The sequence below is a fragment of the Bactrocera neohumeralis genome, chromosome 4 (assembly GCF_024586455.1).
Source record: "Bactrocera neohumeralis isolate Rockhampton chromosome 4, APGP_CSIRO_Bneo_wtdbg2-racon-allhic-juicebox.fasta_v2, whole genome shotgun sequence".
Taxonomy (NCBI): domain Eukaryota; kingdom Metazoa; phylum Arthropoda; class Insecta; order Diptera; family Tephritidae; genus Bactrocera; species Bactrocera neohumeralis.
The window spans coordinates 36,155,391-36,172,740 of NC_065921.1; positions in this window are offsets into that span (position 1 = coordinate 36,155,391).

Sequence of the window (17,350 nt, forward strand, 5' to 3'; positions counted from 1 at the left end):
CCGTTATTCATTGTGGAGCGCTCAGTAGGTTGAGTAAATTAAGAATACAAGTGGTTAATGGGACATGCTCCAACAATGATGGCACCACTAACACACAACAACCACACGCTCACTTGTGTGTGTGCATGCAAATAGAATTCGTTCACAAACACTCGCACTATACTCTCCTCCATATACACACACAAACATATATATATATATATATATGTATGTATTTATGCGCGTTTTGCTGCGCTTTTGGCGCATTGTCAAACTGGCAGTGTTTTAGTGCCGTTACCGATGTCGCTGGCAGCAGGAACCGCTGCGTTGCTGGCACACAGTTGGAAAATGTAAATTTAATTAGCATCTAATTCTGCAAACTAGCGTAAAATTGAAAATTTACCACACAAGTGTATGTAGCGGGCCATGAATGTCACAGCAACCGAACAATGGTGAGCGCACTCCGCCAAAGAGTCAGCCACGTGCAGCTTAACTGACCGCAACAACAATACAAATGCGATGCTTCAGGAAAATACTCCAAGCAAGAAATGAAATAATAATTAACACGTGGAGAAGCGTGTAGAAGAAAGAGGTTGCACTAAGGGTGAAAAAATAAATATAAATAGAACTTGTATCTATCACTGATATCGACGTCCAATCTCTTCAATAACATAAATATTATCTATGGTTTTCTTATTGTTTAATCCAATTCAAGGTAGTAGGTGGAATGAAATACACTTGAATCAAAAAAAAAGGAATAATTCTAAGTTCGGCTGCACCGAAGCTATAATAAAAGATCCAAAAAGATCCGAGTGAGCAGATAATTTCACGTTTTGGGCCGGTAGATTGGCTACCAAGAACGTGTGAAGCTTTTTCCTGTGAGGATATGCAAAGTCTAAAGTTTATCTTGCTTCGATTCAGGCCTTGGAGCAACACATTACGCGTGTCATTCGCAAATTACCAGTCGAAATGTTCGAACGAATCATCGAATATTATACTTGACGAATGGACCATCTGAGATGTAGCTGCGGTCAACATTTGAAAGAGATAATCTTCAAAAAATCAATGCCAAAGAATGTTCTTTTGAGTGGCAATATAAATTCCCCATTAAATTTGAAGTTTCTGTGCTTTTCTCTTTAAAAAAACCTAGGTAAAATGAATCACCCTTTATTTGTAAACAAGCTGAGTCGATTTAGCCATGTCCATCTGTCTGCGAATGTCCTTTTCTATCTACAAAACTGCTTATTTGTCGCAACCGCCATTATTGGATCACCATAGAATATAGCTCTCTTGCAACTGAACGATCAAATAATACATTTCCTTAATCAAACAACTTTCTCATTTGGTGAGGTATTCACGAAATTTGGTATTATTGTCCAAATCAAAGGTTTGGATATTGTTTTTTCGCGAGTGGTGTTCCTCGGTGCAACCGAAATTAATGTTTTTTCTTGTATCCATTATAAACAGAAATATCAGAGCGTCACTTTGAGACCAATAGCTTGAGAAGAATTAGAGGAGGTCTAAGGAAACTTAATTAAGGTGTGTAACGATGTGGCCAACAGGAAACACACTTGTCAACCCATTTAGTACTTACTATGTTTGTTTCTATGTTTATATGTAAATCCCACACATTTGGCACTATTTCCTGTGACATTTGCTAAAAAATCTAAACGGTATTGACAACATTTAGGGTGCTTACCTAATGTCATTAACTCCCATGTGTTTGACCAATTTGGCCCGGTTAACTGTGCACTCGCATTGATGTCACTTCCTGTGTGCGAAGTAATTTTACGAAATCCACTTGTAATCGCCTGAACAGTTGACCAATTGTTTGTGCGTTTAGTGGACCATTGTCAAACTTCCACTCAAGGGAACTTCACTTTGTGGCAATGTTTTTGAGCGCTGATAAAGTAGCGTCAAAAATGTAGGCATTTGGAAATAGCTCGGCGCTTCAGTGCTTTGTTTTCTCATTAATTGGTTTTCATTGTTTTTCATCGCTACTTTGTTCTTGCAGTGCTCAATTGCAATTGCGTTTGGACGTTATTTTGACGGCATTCAGCCAAGCTGTTAAAGAACAGTTAGTTGTATATAACTTAAGTTCGCATTTATTCTGTTTTATTGTTACGGTTTTACGACGTAGAGAGCCATATAGTGTCCAGGATTCTCTAGAACACCTTCTTCTTTTCAAGCTTAATTTACCGAAAGATTACGCAAAAATCGTGAGAATTGGATAGTATAGATAAAAAATAGATACAAGTCAGAAACGGTTTCATACATTTGGTTCAACTTTGGTAGAATATCTTCTTTGGTGAACATATTCGATAAAAGCAATACTGTAAATATAACTGGGCAAATATAGTAAAAGCTCTACACGATATACACGCTCCTCATTATCTAGTAAATATTATAATGAGTTACTTTCAAAATAGGAGATTGCTATTCGAGACGGACGAAGGCGCGCAGAGCTACACTATCTCCAGTGGAGTACCGCAAGGCTCGGTTTTAGGCCCGCTGCTATCTAACCTGATGTACGACTCACCAAAGTATTCTCTCAATAAATCCATTGATTGATGCGATGTGTGGGAAGTAGCGCCGTCTTGTTGAAACCAAATGTCGTCAAGATCACGAGATTCAATTACAAGTATCAAATAGTTGGTTATCGTGACACGATAATGGTCACCATTTTTGAAGAATTATACACATATGAATCCACAGGTCATAAACCACACCAAAACGTTGTTTTTTCTGAATGAAATGGCAGCTATTGAATCCATTCTGATTGCTGTTTGCCTCAAATGCGGCAATTTTGATTATTTACATTACCTGGCTCAATGAGGAATGGGTCTAATCGCTGAACAAAAATTGGCTCGAAAACGTCGGATCTTCTTGGAACTTTTCAAGAGCCCATAGAGGCAAGAGATGTCGCTTGGGAAGGTCTAGCGATTTCAGTTCTTGCACAAGCTGTATTTTGTACGCTTTCTATTTAAGACCTCGACATATATGACCCAAGTCGTTCCATATGTCCGTCTCAGTTGCTCCGAACGGCGCCAAATCGACTTTCCACGGTCTTCGAGTACACCTTCAGTTACGGCAGCTATATTTTCTGCTCTGTGTGCTGAACGTGGCCTATTTGGTCGAACATTTCCAATAATGATTGCTGGGTCTCAAGAAGGGTGATATTTACGAATAGTACGCTAAGTATACCGAAACACGTTTTCATCCAGATCGGCCTACTGTATGTTTTCTTGTTTTTCTTTTGAAAGTTTAATAAAAATGGAAAAATCTTTAGTTGAAATAACTGTAAATAATGATTTATGCTAGATGACTGAAAATTTCGTTAACTTTTAGAACACACCTTGTATTGAGTTATAATCAACATCCGTAAATAAAGTTTTGTTGACACTCGAAATATTTCTTGTAAAATTCGAGCGTACATAATTTCCAATGACATCCGAATTTAGCTCTACTCCATCTGTTTAATTGATTTTTTTTATTGATTGATTGCTTAAGTAGCGATAGTATATGTACAGTGGTTCAGTAACCCCTTTACTAGTTTTAGCTGAATCCGTGGTCCATCATTTCTTCATTTATCGTGTTCTACCAAGAATTTCAAGAGATTATTTCATGCATTTCAGAGATAGAGGAAATGCCATACAACTATCAACATTATGTTTCCAAGAGTTGGCAAGTGGGCCCCGATGTGAAGCTGATGTCTACATATTGAAATTATGGCTGGAGATATAACGTATTGTCTGGTATTATTTAGGAATGAATGCACTTGTTAATATATATTATTATAATTACCATTATTATCCTCTCATTATTGTAATATCTGGAATTATTTCGTATATAGTTTTATATCATTAAGTTTTGTTTATTGTCTGACGTTTTCAACCAAACAATAATTTTTAAACTAATCTACAAAACCTTAAGCTATGTTGATAACTGAGCGTTTCTTTACCATTTACTATAGCGAAATAGTTGTCGAGAAGTCTCCTGACTATCCTCTCTTATTACGGTGCTTTCGTTAGTCAAATCTCACCTTAAATTTCAACAAAACCTCCATGGAACATCAACTTAAACGCTCTGATATCCTTATCGCAAAAGCTGACGCAGCGCTAACACACACAGCCAAAATAACAACAACAACAGCGTATGTGCCTAAAGAACCTTAAGTGAATTTTTGTTGCCAAACAAAATAGAGCACATTTTTGTCTTGACTAAAAGGCATTCCTGCAATTACAATTATGCCCTTAGTGTGTGTAGTAATGATAAAAACATAGTCAAATTACTAAACGCAGAAGATGAAAAGCAAGCAGACGAGGAGGTGCCGGCACAACGGCAAAGGAACTCGGTGCACGCATACGCACACACTTGAGCAATTTCCTTATGCTCACTATAATGTGAGCGCAAACATTTCGGGAAGCTAGGCGTAGAGAAGTGAAGGCTTCAGCAGGAAGGATGCCATGAATGCGGGCAAATTATTTTTGCAACAGCGGCAAGACAAGTATGTTGCAAATGCTTGTAGGCCTCAAGCAAGATGGAGAAAATAACAAACTACATGTTGGCAGCTTAAATAACCACACGCATTCATACAAACACACGTCGCACTCTGCTCTACCATATGCATATACTATACGTACAAGTGTAGAGTAAGTGAGTATGTATATGTGCGCGCAAATATTAAAGTTATGTAGGCACAATCACAATTTTAGTGTGGCTAAGTCAAATGGCAGCCCGTCCGTTTGAGTGTATGAGTGTGTGCAAACGCAGTTAGTTGTAGTTGTGCCTAGGTATGCAAGTGTGCGTGTGAGTTAATTTTTTGTAATTTTCGCCATGTTTTTCTTTGACGCAAATGCTCTTTGCTGCCCCGTCTACATTGGCATCTTCTAGAAAGCGCACAGGCAGTACAGCCGCACAGCTGTGAGCGGGTGGTGGGGGGAGAGCGTGCTTTTAGCAAGCATAGCGTCAGAATCAGACATAAAGACTGATGAGCACTTTTGTTGCATTATTTAGTTGTTTGTGGCGTTTACTCACTGTGCTGTACGAACTTATGCGGAAAATGCTGATTATGTGGCGGAGTCAACACAGAGCAGCCAACACAGCTAAAACAGTTGCCGCTATTGCCCGCACAGCCGAATGGCAAAAAGTCAAAGAAAGCGAGTAGAAACTAAGAAAGTGATGATGGCATAAGAACGCAACAAGAAATTGCCGCCACTAGCACTGACATAGCATGGCAAAGCATGGCCCGGTATAACATGGCATGGCCACTGTCATTGCCACCATTCGCCAGCATCCTGCGGCAGTATGAGGAAAAGCGTTCGACAAACATAGGCATAAGTGGAAGAGTGCTTTGGCAGTACAATTATACAAAAACTATCAGCACTCAGTTGCATGCAACTCAAATTGTGTGCAGCCATGCGGCTGTCGAAATTGGTGTTGAGTTTTGCGTTGCTTCTAGGATGTGTAGCCTTCTAAGTTGTTTTTACGATAAATTTTTGTTTCTTTTATATTCAAACTTCATTTAGATCTTATCCCTTTAATTTCATGCCTGTTTATATATTGACTTCTATGAATGTTAAACCGCCTGATTGCTGCACGATTGACGGCCGAGAACGTATAAAGCTGTTTTCTTGATGTTCTTTCTTCAGAACTTCAAAGTAAGACTGCCATTTATGTTTTCAAGAAAAAGTTACAATACCTTTTTAAAATATAAAATTGCTTACAAGAGCTTGATTATCGGTCACTTTGTATGATAGCTATTTGCAAAATTGACTCGAACTTAACAGTTTTATCGGGGAATTTGCCTCCTCATATGAAAAAGTTTTGCTTACCAAACTTGAATTAGATTGTTATGTTTGTATGGCAGCTATATGCTTGAGTGATCAGATATCAGCGGTTTCAACAAATGACGAGCTTCTTGAAGAGAAAAGAAAGTGTGCAAAGTTTCAGATCGATATCTCAAAAAAGGACGGACATCGCTAATCATTAATATATAAATATATTTTTAGGGTGTCCGACGTTTCCTTCTGGGTGCTACAAACTTCGTGGCAAACTTACTATATCCTGTTAAGCATATAGAAACAAAATAAAAAGTAGAGTAATTGGCATAATAACCGTTATTACAATTGTACATTGGAGTACAAAAAATAACTGTAAAATAAAAAATAAAAATTTTCAATTGCATAATATATACATATATGCTATGATTATTGAGCGTTTGTTAAATCATAAATAAGATTCTCGGAAAGTATGAGGCTGAGTGGGCTAAACATAGTGTAACCTTCGATGAATATAGAATATTTAAAGTCCTTTTTATTATTACTGTTCATTTCGGTACCTACAATGTCGTTTTCTCATACATGTCCAATTGGACGGATGAGGAAAATCTCTCATAAAAATTTGTTTAGCCTTTAATAGCTTTAAGTTTGTATGAGTATAAATGCAATTCTTTGCTAAAATTGGGTTTATATTAGCACAAATTTTCTTCCAAAAAAGAGCGTTTAGTTAAGACGAACGTGCACAATAGTATTATTCACAGTATTCATAAATATTTTTCTGGCAACTTCTGGATTCCATCCCAAACGAACTGGGTCGAAAATGAATCAAGTAAAATTTCGATATCCAGTTCTGATGTGAACCGTTTTCCTGTGGGGGTTTTCTGCAACGCGGAAACTAGTATCGGAAGGGATAATGTCTGGGCTACAAGGCGGGTGAGGCAAGCTTTCGCAGCTGTTGTTTTTCAAACACAATAGTTTTAACCGGCCTTGTAACAAGCATTTCTCTCAGCATTATAAGCTCATAATACTGTAGGTCCTTTTGATCCCACGAAATACGAAGCAATACAGTGGCGTCATGGTTAGTCGGCTTACCGTTGATTTGGCTGGTTGATAAGGTTTCACAAATGATCGTTTGCAGGTATGTATGTTCACAGTAAATGATATATGATATGATCATAACCAAACACAATACGATGTAAGAATGATTTCTTTTTGGAACGTTCATAAAGCATTTTCGACATCGTTTTTAACGTGTCTTGTTTACAAATTATACGGAACTAAATTTGCCGGATTTTAAATGTTTTGAAATCGCTGCTTGAGTGGCTGCAAAAAATTTCGCTCGCCTTTCTTATATTTGACAACAATCGTCAATTGATGCTTCCAGTTACTAATTTTCACACTTTTTTGGCCGCCCTGACATTCTTCTCATACACCCAAGCAAAATCTTTTTTTAAATCCAACAAACTGAAAATATGAGGGCATGTGCTGAAAAGGACGCACAAATACAACGCATGTTCTGTCAGAAAGCAAACGTCATCTTTTTTGCAAAATAACTAATAACGTTTAAAGGTATTTCAACTATTCGAGCTATGTAAATTATTTTTTAACAAATTATCAAAGCTTCAAGAGAAACTAGCTGAAACATTTAATCCATTCGCTTTCATTTTACCTTACCAAAGCTGTAAGAGTCGCAATATGAAAGTGAAATGCAACCATCATGTAAATTTCATCAAAACTAGATTAAAACTAAAAAGGCTCCTGGTTTCGACTTGATATTTGTCGATCTGGTAAAAAATCTATAGAGCAAAGCATTAACAAAGCTTACTCGGTAAAAGAACGCTTGACGAATGTTCAATTTCATGGAAGGCTTCCAAAATATTGTGATACAAAAACGTAGGAAAAGCGAGCCTCGACTTATCCTCCAAGCTCATAGTCGCCTGTTTTGTCTAAACTACATGTCATTATCAGAAGACCTGAAAATATGTGGATGAAAAAATTCTCATATCAATTCATTGATTTGGATTTAGATCTTAACACTCTACAATCGTGGAAAATTTGCTATAAATGTATCTCAGGTGTTCAGTAGAGTGTGGCATCATCATGACTCATTAAAGAAATTAAAGCGCTTTTTTTCACAGAATCTTTCTAATATATTTGCCTGTTAATAAGCAACGTCTACTTCAGAATCAAGCAAGGCCAACCTTATAAAAATAGGTGGTATTGTTGCGCTGACAAAAAGCAGAATTGTTACATTTGTCGATGATATACATATACAAAGTCTGTCGCAAAAGAAACAGGACTGTTAAAAAAAACAACAAAAAATTAATATTTTTCAAAAGTTATATTTTTTTATTCAAAGTAGTTTCCTTGTGCTTCGATACAGCGTTTAGACCGGTCAATTAGCATTTCAAATGAGTGTTTAAGGTCGTTTTTCGGAATGCTCTTGAGAATATCGGTCGTCGCCTTTTGGATAGCTGAAATGTCCTGAAACCAGTGTCCTTTCATGGGCAAATGAGTTTTCCAAATAGGTAAAAAACAGTAGTGCCAGATCAGGTCGGGTGTTTTAATGGTTAATATGGAGTTTTTATGTGAAAAAAATATGTGACAAGCGTCGACCGATGACACGGCGCATTATCGTGCAACAGGCGCCAGGACCCTGCCTCACGGTATTGTGGTCGAGCTCGACGAAGGCGTAACAAAAGACGCTTCATAACACCAAGGTAAAACACAGCATTAATCGTTTGGCCAGGTGGGATGAACTCTCGGTGTACAATACCCTCGGAATCGTAAAAACAATTCAGCATTGTCTTTATTTTTGACTTCTGAAGACGACCGACTTCTGATCGTCACAGAGGTCATCACGACCTTCTTGGAATCGCTTAAACCACTCATGCACATTACTACGGGATAGGCACTGATCACCATAAACTTTTTTCATCATTCGAAATGTTTCAGTAAACGTTTACCGAAATTTACGACAATGGGAATCGAAATTTACAATAAGGCCACAGCTTCATGTCTACGCTGAAGCCAGAAAGCTAGGAGCCATAACTTATTTACGAAAAAGTTTCAAGACACAAATCCAATCGTTTTCAAATGCCACCTGTATGTATGTTAAATGTATATGTAAATGCTGTATCTTTTTCAGGAAGGTTCCAAAAGTAAATAACGCCGGACACCATATATAAATGTCTCGTGAAACTTTGTTAGGATAACTTGAAACAAATTAAAGAAGGAAGATCTGCTGCTTAACCCATTCGATGCGTTCGAACCGTTTTTCTAAATCTTTTATTTTGCATTCCAGCTCGCAAATGAACTCTTTATTACTATTTACTTAAGGCTGTAGTTACTTCTAACATCTTAATGCCCCGAATGTCCACATAATTGTCATTTAAAGTGAATTTAGCGGATAATGGAATTACCTTCTCGGTATGACTTCCGCTGTGTGTTAAACACAAAGTGCACTAAATCTTCAATTTTAATTAGCAGCGCGCTGAGATTGCACAGTGCGTCGTGCCGGCCTTTTCACTTCATTTACTCACGCACTAGTAGCATATCCCTGTGCGAACAAAATTTCGTGCATAATTCAGTGATTTGATAGTAAATCCCACGTAGCCGACAACGTGGACTTAATGCTGTAAACTGAGCGCTGCGACCAGCATTAGATAAGGAAAAAGGTCAAAAGCAAGAAAATATATAGCAGATAGCTAGAGTCTTCTATACCTTTTGTACAAAATTTATGACACGCATTCACTCATTCGAGCGCCGAGCTAACAGCAACTGCCCATCCAACTCATACCGATTTGGCATGCAAGGCGCGTGCGTTCGAGAAGACAAGTGGGTGCGAAGCGGGTGATGCCGCCAGCGGATGGAAAATGGTTGGTAGAAACTGCAGAAAATTCACACTCATCAAGTTGACAAAGAAAAAGTTTTTCATTATTACATTTCGCTGTCATTTTTCTTAGAACAAGCGTGAAATTACCATGAAAGTCGACAGACGACAGTGAATCAACTTAGAAGATGGAATAGCCTGACGCCATTGCTGCCTATGCCACCGCTGCCGGTATCTCGGTCAAGCAAGGGGTACGTGTGGCCGCAGGCATCTGGTGACAGAGTGACTACATGACCTGCTGCACTCTTCGATCGCTTATGGAAAAGATGAAGTTATGCTGCCCAATGACCACATTTACAATGCCTTCAGTGTTGTGGCACAGCGTAAGCTCCGACTATATGTATGCATCCTTTATCTACGTGGTGTTGTGCCGGGTTGAAGGTGGTTAACGGAAGGTGCTTGCGACCTAACGGTCGGCCTCTTGGCCTTTTGTCTTTGTTCGTTTACGTGTTGGCTCTTTGAATGATAAACTTCCGGGCGGCGGAAAGTTTTTGTGCGAGTTTCTTGATACTGGAGACTTTGCAATGCGTACGCTAATCCCATAACCCGTAAACGCAAATGAGTAAGCATGGTCAAATCATTCACTGTCAGCTTGAGTGCCATGGAATGTGATGAGTATGTCCTTTATGCGCTACTGCCGCGACCATCAACTGAGCCATAGCATAACCTACCCAACTGCGCTATGGACAATGGGCAATGGCATGCGGCTCGGTTGGCACCAACCACCGCACTTGCCATTGCGCGCATTTATTCGTTTGGGTGCTCCGGCTTCGCTTTTATGTCGTTTCATTCAGTAGTCTGAATTTTTCCCATTCCAAAAAATATTTATTTCATTTTTTATTACTATTTTTTCTGCTGTCATTCCTGCTTAAGATAAGCGACAAGTTTAAGCAAAAAAGATTGCTCCGTATGTCAGTGCATATCTCCATGCGCTTGTGTCCCTCCCAAGCGTCGACAATGTTCCTCTCCTGTTGCCACGTCCACCTACATTTTGTAAAAGGATTGAATTTAGCGGCAATTCTTCCCCCAATTCAACACTTCGCATTTCTCTTTCTCGGGAATTGGTGTGATATTTTATATAAAGTAAAGTGTTGAAAGCCGACGACGACGACGACGACGACGTCGACGTTGGCGATGACGAAGACATGACAAATTCTAAAATAGAAATTCTTTTGCAAGATTCTTGCCGTCGCTTTAAGTGTATGTGTGTATGTGGGTCTGTTTCGCCTTTGTCCTAGAATTGACTTCACTGCTGTCTTACAGCAAAGATAAAGAATTTAAATTAAAAGGATATTTGACAGCATTGTCAATTTTGTCTCGTGTATCGCCACAACTACCAGCTACTAGTTGTCTGTTAAGGGCTGGTGAGCGGTTGACAACCCCCGGCGCTGTCCATGTGCCCGCTGTGCTGTCAGCACATTTATTAAGGTCCGTTTGCAGTTGCGTCGGAGCTTTACAGTTCTTTTGTTTTGATTGAAGTTTGATTCCATTTTCTTCTTCTTTGACGAAGTTCTAAATCTCTTATTTAAAGGAGTTCAAGTCCAGCATTAAGAGATTTGTTGCAATTTGCACTGCTGTAGTTTGCTAAAAAAGACTATTGCTTATCTAATATATCTATGGACATACCGTTGCTGTTTAATGTCAAGAAGAACCACCTTTGGTGAATTTTGCATCGTGGGATTCTGCTGAATCCACAAATCAATACTGCCAATAAGAAAAATATTGCATGTCGATGTTAACATAGTAATGTCAGCAGTAGAGTTTGGCGGGTTCTCTACAAAACTTGGTTTCTCTACAGTTTCAATTAAAGGTATGATTTTCAGTATATAACTATTACGAATCTTAGGTTTGGTCATTTAGTCATTGTCTGCGATAAGCAGTAAAGTGAACAACTACTCTTATTGACTAAGAGCATTGACAATATGTTGAGTGGATAGTTGGATTAATAAATATATAAATCTAAATACAACAGGCAACGGGGGTAAGTTCAGCGCCGGCCCGTCCTTATAGGCAATTGCCTAGGGAGCAAGCATTTTTGGGCGGCATTTTGGGAAAGTTCTTTATATTTTTGTTATTTATTTACCATTATTCTTTTAATGAAAATAAAATGAAAGCGCGTAGTTCTAGTTTTATTCGTCGCATCGGGTCATGCTATACCTTCTTGGAAAGCTCATTTCACGCGCTAACACGTGTTTGATTGATTGTCGTTTCTTTTAAGTCGTTCGTGAGTTATAGCGTCGCAACCATGGAGCAAAATAAAGAGAAAATACGGCATATTTTACATTACTACTACGATAAAGGCAAAAATGCATCTCAAGCCGCCAATAAAATTTGTGCAGTTTATGGACCCGATACAGTTTCCATTTTCACCGCACAACGATGGTTTCAACGTTTTCGTTCTGGTGTAGAGGTGGTCGATGATGCACCACGCTCCGGAAGGCCTGTCGTCGAAAATTGCGATAAAATCGCTGAATTGGTCGAAAGAGACCGGCATAGCAGTAGCCGTAGCATCGGTCAAGAGCTGGGCATGAGTCATAAAAAATTCATTTCAATTTCAATAAAAAAAAATTCAATACAATACCGCTAGACTATTTTGACAACCCATTACTTAATATTTTTCATTTGTAGATAATTTATAAAAAAAAAAGTCATTGTTTCATATTTTCGCTAATACAAATTGAAAACAACAACAGTGGCAAAGTTCAGAAGCGATCCATTTCATGGTTCCCCACTTTTTTAAAGAAAAACAAGCACAGAAACTTCAAATTTAATGGCGAATGTTTATAATCATTCCAAAGAACATTCTTTGGCATTAATTTTTTTAAAGATAATTACTTTTTGACCGTGGCTATATTTCAGATCGTTCATCCATTGAGTCCGATTTTCGATGACTAGTTCGAGGCCAACAGGTGCTACTTCGGACTGAGTAGGCAATTGAGAAGCAAAGTCCTCTCTCGACAAACAAAAACCAAACACTATAAGTCACTCATAATTCCCGTCCTGCTATATGGTGCAGAGGATTGGACGATATCAACAACTGATGAGTCGACGTTGCGAGTTTTCGAGAGAAAAGTTCTGCGAAAGATTTATGGTCCTTTGCGCGTTGGCCATATCGAATATCGATGGAACGATGAGCTGTACGAGATATATGACGACATTGACATAGTTCAGCGAATTAAAAGACAGCGGCTACGCTGGCTAGGTCATGTTGTCCGAATGGACGGAAACACTTCAGCTCTGAAAGTATTCGACGTAGTACCCGCCGGGGGAAGCAGAGGAAGAGGAAGACCTCCACTCCGTTGGAAGGACCAGGTGGAGAAGGACCTGGCTACGCTTGGAATATCCAATTGGCGCCACGTAGCGAAAAGAAGAAACGACTGGAGCGCTGTTGTTAAGTCGGCTATAATCGCGTAAGTTGTGTCTACGCCAATTAAGAAGAAGAAGAAGTTCGAGTATTTTGACTCGTAACTAACGTTTGACACCCATATTGTTTTGCTTCAAGGCCCGAAATTATGTGCTCACCGAAGTGTTTTCTCAACGAATCCATTGACTGATGTGATATGTAGGTAGTTGCACCGTCTTTTGGAAACCAATGTCGGTGATATTGGCTCGTAATGCGGATCTCCTTGGAAATTTTAAAGAGCCCATGGACCCAAGCGATGTCGTTGGGGAAGGTCGAGCCACTTCAGTTTGTGAACAAGCTGTATTTCTCCACGTAAAATACGCCAAGTCGTTCCATTTGCCAGTCCGAGTTGCTGTGAACGGCGCTGAATCGACTCTCCACGGTCTTCGCGTACACTCTCAGCTACGGCTGCTATATTTTCTTCAATGCGTGCTGGACGTGGTCTATTCGGTCGAATATTATCCAAATGAATGTGATGGTGTTGCGAATAGTACTCTCAGTAAGCGGATTATGTTGACCATACGTTGAGCTAAGCGCCCGAAACATATTCTTTAAGAACATGAGTTTTCAAATTTTCAAAAAAAGAGAATTAAATTATGAGGGAGAAGATATTACCAAAGTCCCACTCAATCCGTCAAAACAAAATATCAGATGGAGTATTGTCATACTTCAACAACTCCCAAGCATTTGTAGTTGAACATTACTGCGTTCCTTCAGGAAAATATTAATAGAAAACGGAAAATTGGTAAAAAATATTTTATTTATAATTTAAACTATTTTAGTCAATTATTTAGAACAAATGCAGGGAAAGGTGTATCATTTAGTGAGCTCGTGGAATAAAATCTCGAAACTAGAGGAGGGTCAAAAGTCAACTTGAAATAAAGGACCGCGGAAAGTGTTTCGAACATAAAGAGTCACTATAGTCTGCTATTTTTAGGAGTATATTTTTTTTGTAAAATTAAAATTTGGAAACGTTTTGTCCGTCTTCGGGCATTTGTGTTCTATCCACAACGCATCCTTCTTAACAAACATGGATATCGTAATCAGTGCTAGTCCGAAGTTAGAATTATTTAAAATGCCTTCTTGATAATTACCAATAGTAAAGAAACGGAGAGTTTGTGGAAATGTTCTTTCCTCTAATAAAAAAAATACTTCTTTTTTAAACGAAAGTAACTTTTAAATCTGCAAAAAACTCTATTTTAAAGATTTTAAGTTGTCAGTAAATCTTTGGCTTACTTGATGTTGGGGAGTTTAAACGGACCTGACTGATCGGCTTTTTCTTAGACGCAACGGATCAGTTTGGCCCAAATATTTTTGTCATCGTAATATATTTCAAAAGGAGTTTTTACTATCATTTTCGGTTTTAGCAACCCAAATTGGCATAATGACTTTAAACTATGTAGTGTGATTATTCACCTTTTCGAGGGCAATAACTGAATTGAATTGTTTTGATTATTCATTTAAAAATATTGAGCGGCATCTTCTGTCAAACCCTTATTTTTAAGGTTGGCAACACAAATGAAACTTGGATTAAAGGTAGTGGAAGTACTTAATTCAACTGAGTGGAGTTAAGGGTATATGTTAAACCTTTGGAATATGATAATAATAAAATAGCATTAATAATTTTAGCAAGTTATCAATTTTTTTGTGAAGCTAAAATAGATTGAGAAAGGAAGCAGAATTTGTCATTTGCCTAGGGCGATAAATTGTTTCGAAACGTTACCCATTGATGGATGTTGGATGTAATTAAATATTTTCAGGTGTTGGAAAAAGTTAAAACTAAATAAAAACAAGTAAAAACGTTAACTTCTATTGCAATGAAGCTATGTGCCTTCACCAATACAAAATATTCCTTACAAGAAGTTGAGTCCTATATATCCGCCATTATTGCTTTAGACAATAATCCGCACCATATTTCTTAAAATACATATGTATAAAGGTAAACGGACATCGATTCGGCTCATCATGTTCATCATTTATATATACATACTAGGGGATCCGGCCACGCGTTACTGTGATATACATTTTATACTATTCAATACAGTGAAAGTTTTATTCACGAATAAATAAAAATAAAGGCGAAATGTTTTTGTCGGTATAAGAATCCAAAGGATTCTACAATTATACTATAGTTTTGAATATGTTTATACAAATAAATTTCATAACGAATTTAAGGCTCCTTTCTCAATGTCTGGTTACCAGCGTTTCTGACCAGTTAACAGTGTTGTCCGCTTAATAGATTGTACTTAATACACATCAACAATGCGCATGGTTAATGGAGATGTCCGCTTAATAGGGCATCCATTTAATAGAGCTTTTACTGTATTCTTTATTTATGAATTGTCTTACCTAACCAATCTTTTAAGTTGGTTCGAACTGGACACAGTGTGCTAAATTTTACTAAAATCGGTACAGTAGTTTAGGAGTCCATCGCGGACAAACAACGTGACACGTACTTTTTATATATAAAGATGTATATGTTTTATATGAATTGTGGCAAAGAAATTAACCGATACAGTATAAAGCCAACCGGAAATTTCAAAATCTTAAATGGAACAAAAAAGAACTCGGAATTGTTTTTAGTTGATCCAAGAACTAAAACAAAATTCGCTGAAAGAGCTGAAGGCCATTCTAAAAAATGATTATGAAAAGTGTTTCGACGACTGTAAAAATCGTTGGCATAAGTGGGTGGGGATTACATTGAAAACAATAAAAAATATTGATGAATAATTAAATATTCTACGTTTTATTTACAATTTCTGTGTACTTTTTTGTCACAATGTATATTAAGTATATGAGAAATATGGGCAGTATGGATCCAATTAGATCTATGTTTGGCAATACCACATAATTTAGCATGTCACATACTAATAAAATGCTCCCGGAGTTACATTAAGGTATCTCGCATCACATTACATACAAATATGGAGCAAAGTCAAGAAATCTGCTTATAATGGTACTCGTTTGAACATTTCAAATTCAATCCAACATGGTATTTTCTTAAGAAACTAAATGTCCAAGCAAGTTTCGACAATTCCAGAAAAAAAAACATGTATATACATAAACATATATGTACGAATGTACGTGAATATATATTTAAATATGGCTTGCAAAGGATTTAACGGAGTACCATCTCGTACAAACCCATCGAGCAGTGACATGAAAAAGCTCCAGTACTTTTCATTCATGCCAAATTCGGATTTTAAGTATCTACGATTGCAACAACAACAAACTTCAGTGACGTCATTGAAATTCGAAATAAATGCGGCGTAGTGTAACCGAAAGCGAAGGCAGCCTCTTGCACTTTAACTGTTATACATGAAAGAGCTGAATGTGTTGAGCGAACGCAAAAGTAACGGAAGAGAAACGCTCTGCTATAGAAATTTAGTCCGCAGGAGAGGCATTTCCACTTCGGTAATGAGAAAATTGGCGCTCAATTCAAGAGCGGAAGTTACAAGTGCTCCCTAAGGCTACTCCACGTTTGAGATTGGCGCCCGACGACAGGGAAGCAGCAGCATTTGAAGTAGCTGCAACTTAAGTTTATGACATCGGCAATAGACGATGGCGATGCAAATGAATGACGATAACTCGTAAACGACTGCGAGTAGCAGAAGTCGCCGCCGCAGCCATAGTTGTAGTTGCAGCGACAGGAGGAAGCTGGAAATTGCCAAAGCAACAACAATTCGTAAATAATTATGATGATCATAAAAAGTTGTGCCGCAGCACGCTGGCAATCGAATAGAAATAAGTCAACGTTCGAGTATGTCGGGTCATTGTGCTGCATCCGTGTGTGTGTCGACGGCAGTTGGTCGGTCGATTTGCTGTGTGTAGCTGTGTGCGTATGCGTGAACAATTCACACATTCACTTCCAGAGGCTGATTGATTGACTGACGGCAGGAGCATGCATTTGTTGAGGTAGAACTTGTTTAATATTACAAATTGTGTTTGAAATAAATTGTAGCATACGTTGAGGCGCTAGCGCAAAAAAGCTTCATATATGCTAATTCCAGCAAAGATATGTTGGAAAAGCCTCCTCAGACTCAACTAGGCACACATAAAGTTTTGGTTACAGCGCAATTTAAGCGTTTTTAAGAAGTCTTTTTAATTTTTGCCTAAATAAATGTGAAATTTTAAAATTTCCCCGATGCATAAAGTAGCTGATGCCGCGGCTGGCTGCATAGCATCGCTGCTGCAATAGCGCATTATAACAACACACTTTTATTATCACATGCATAAAAGCAAAATTCGAAACTCGCAGACAAGTCTGCGTCGTTTTTTGCTCATTTCATTTGTCCT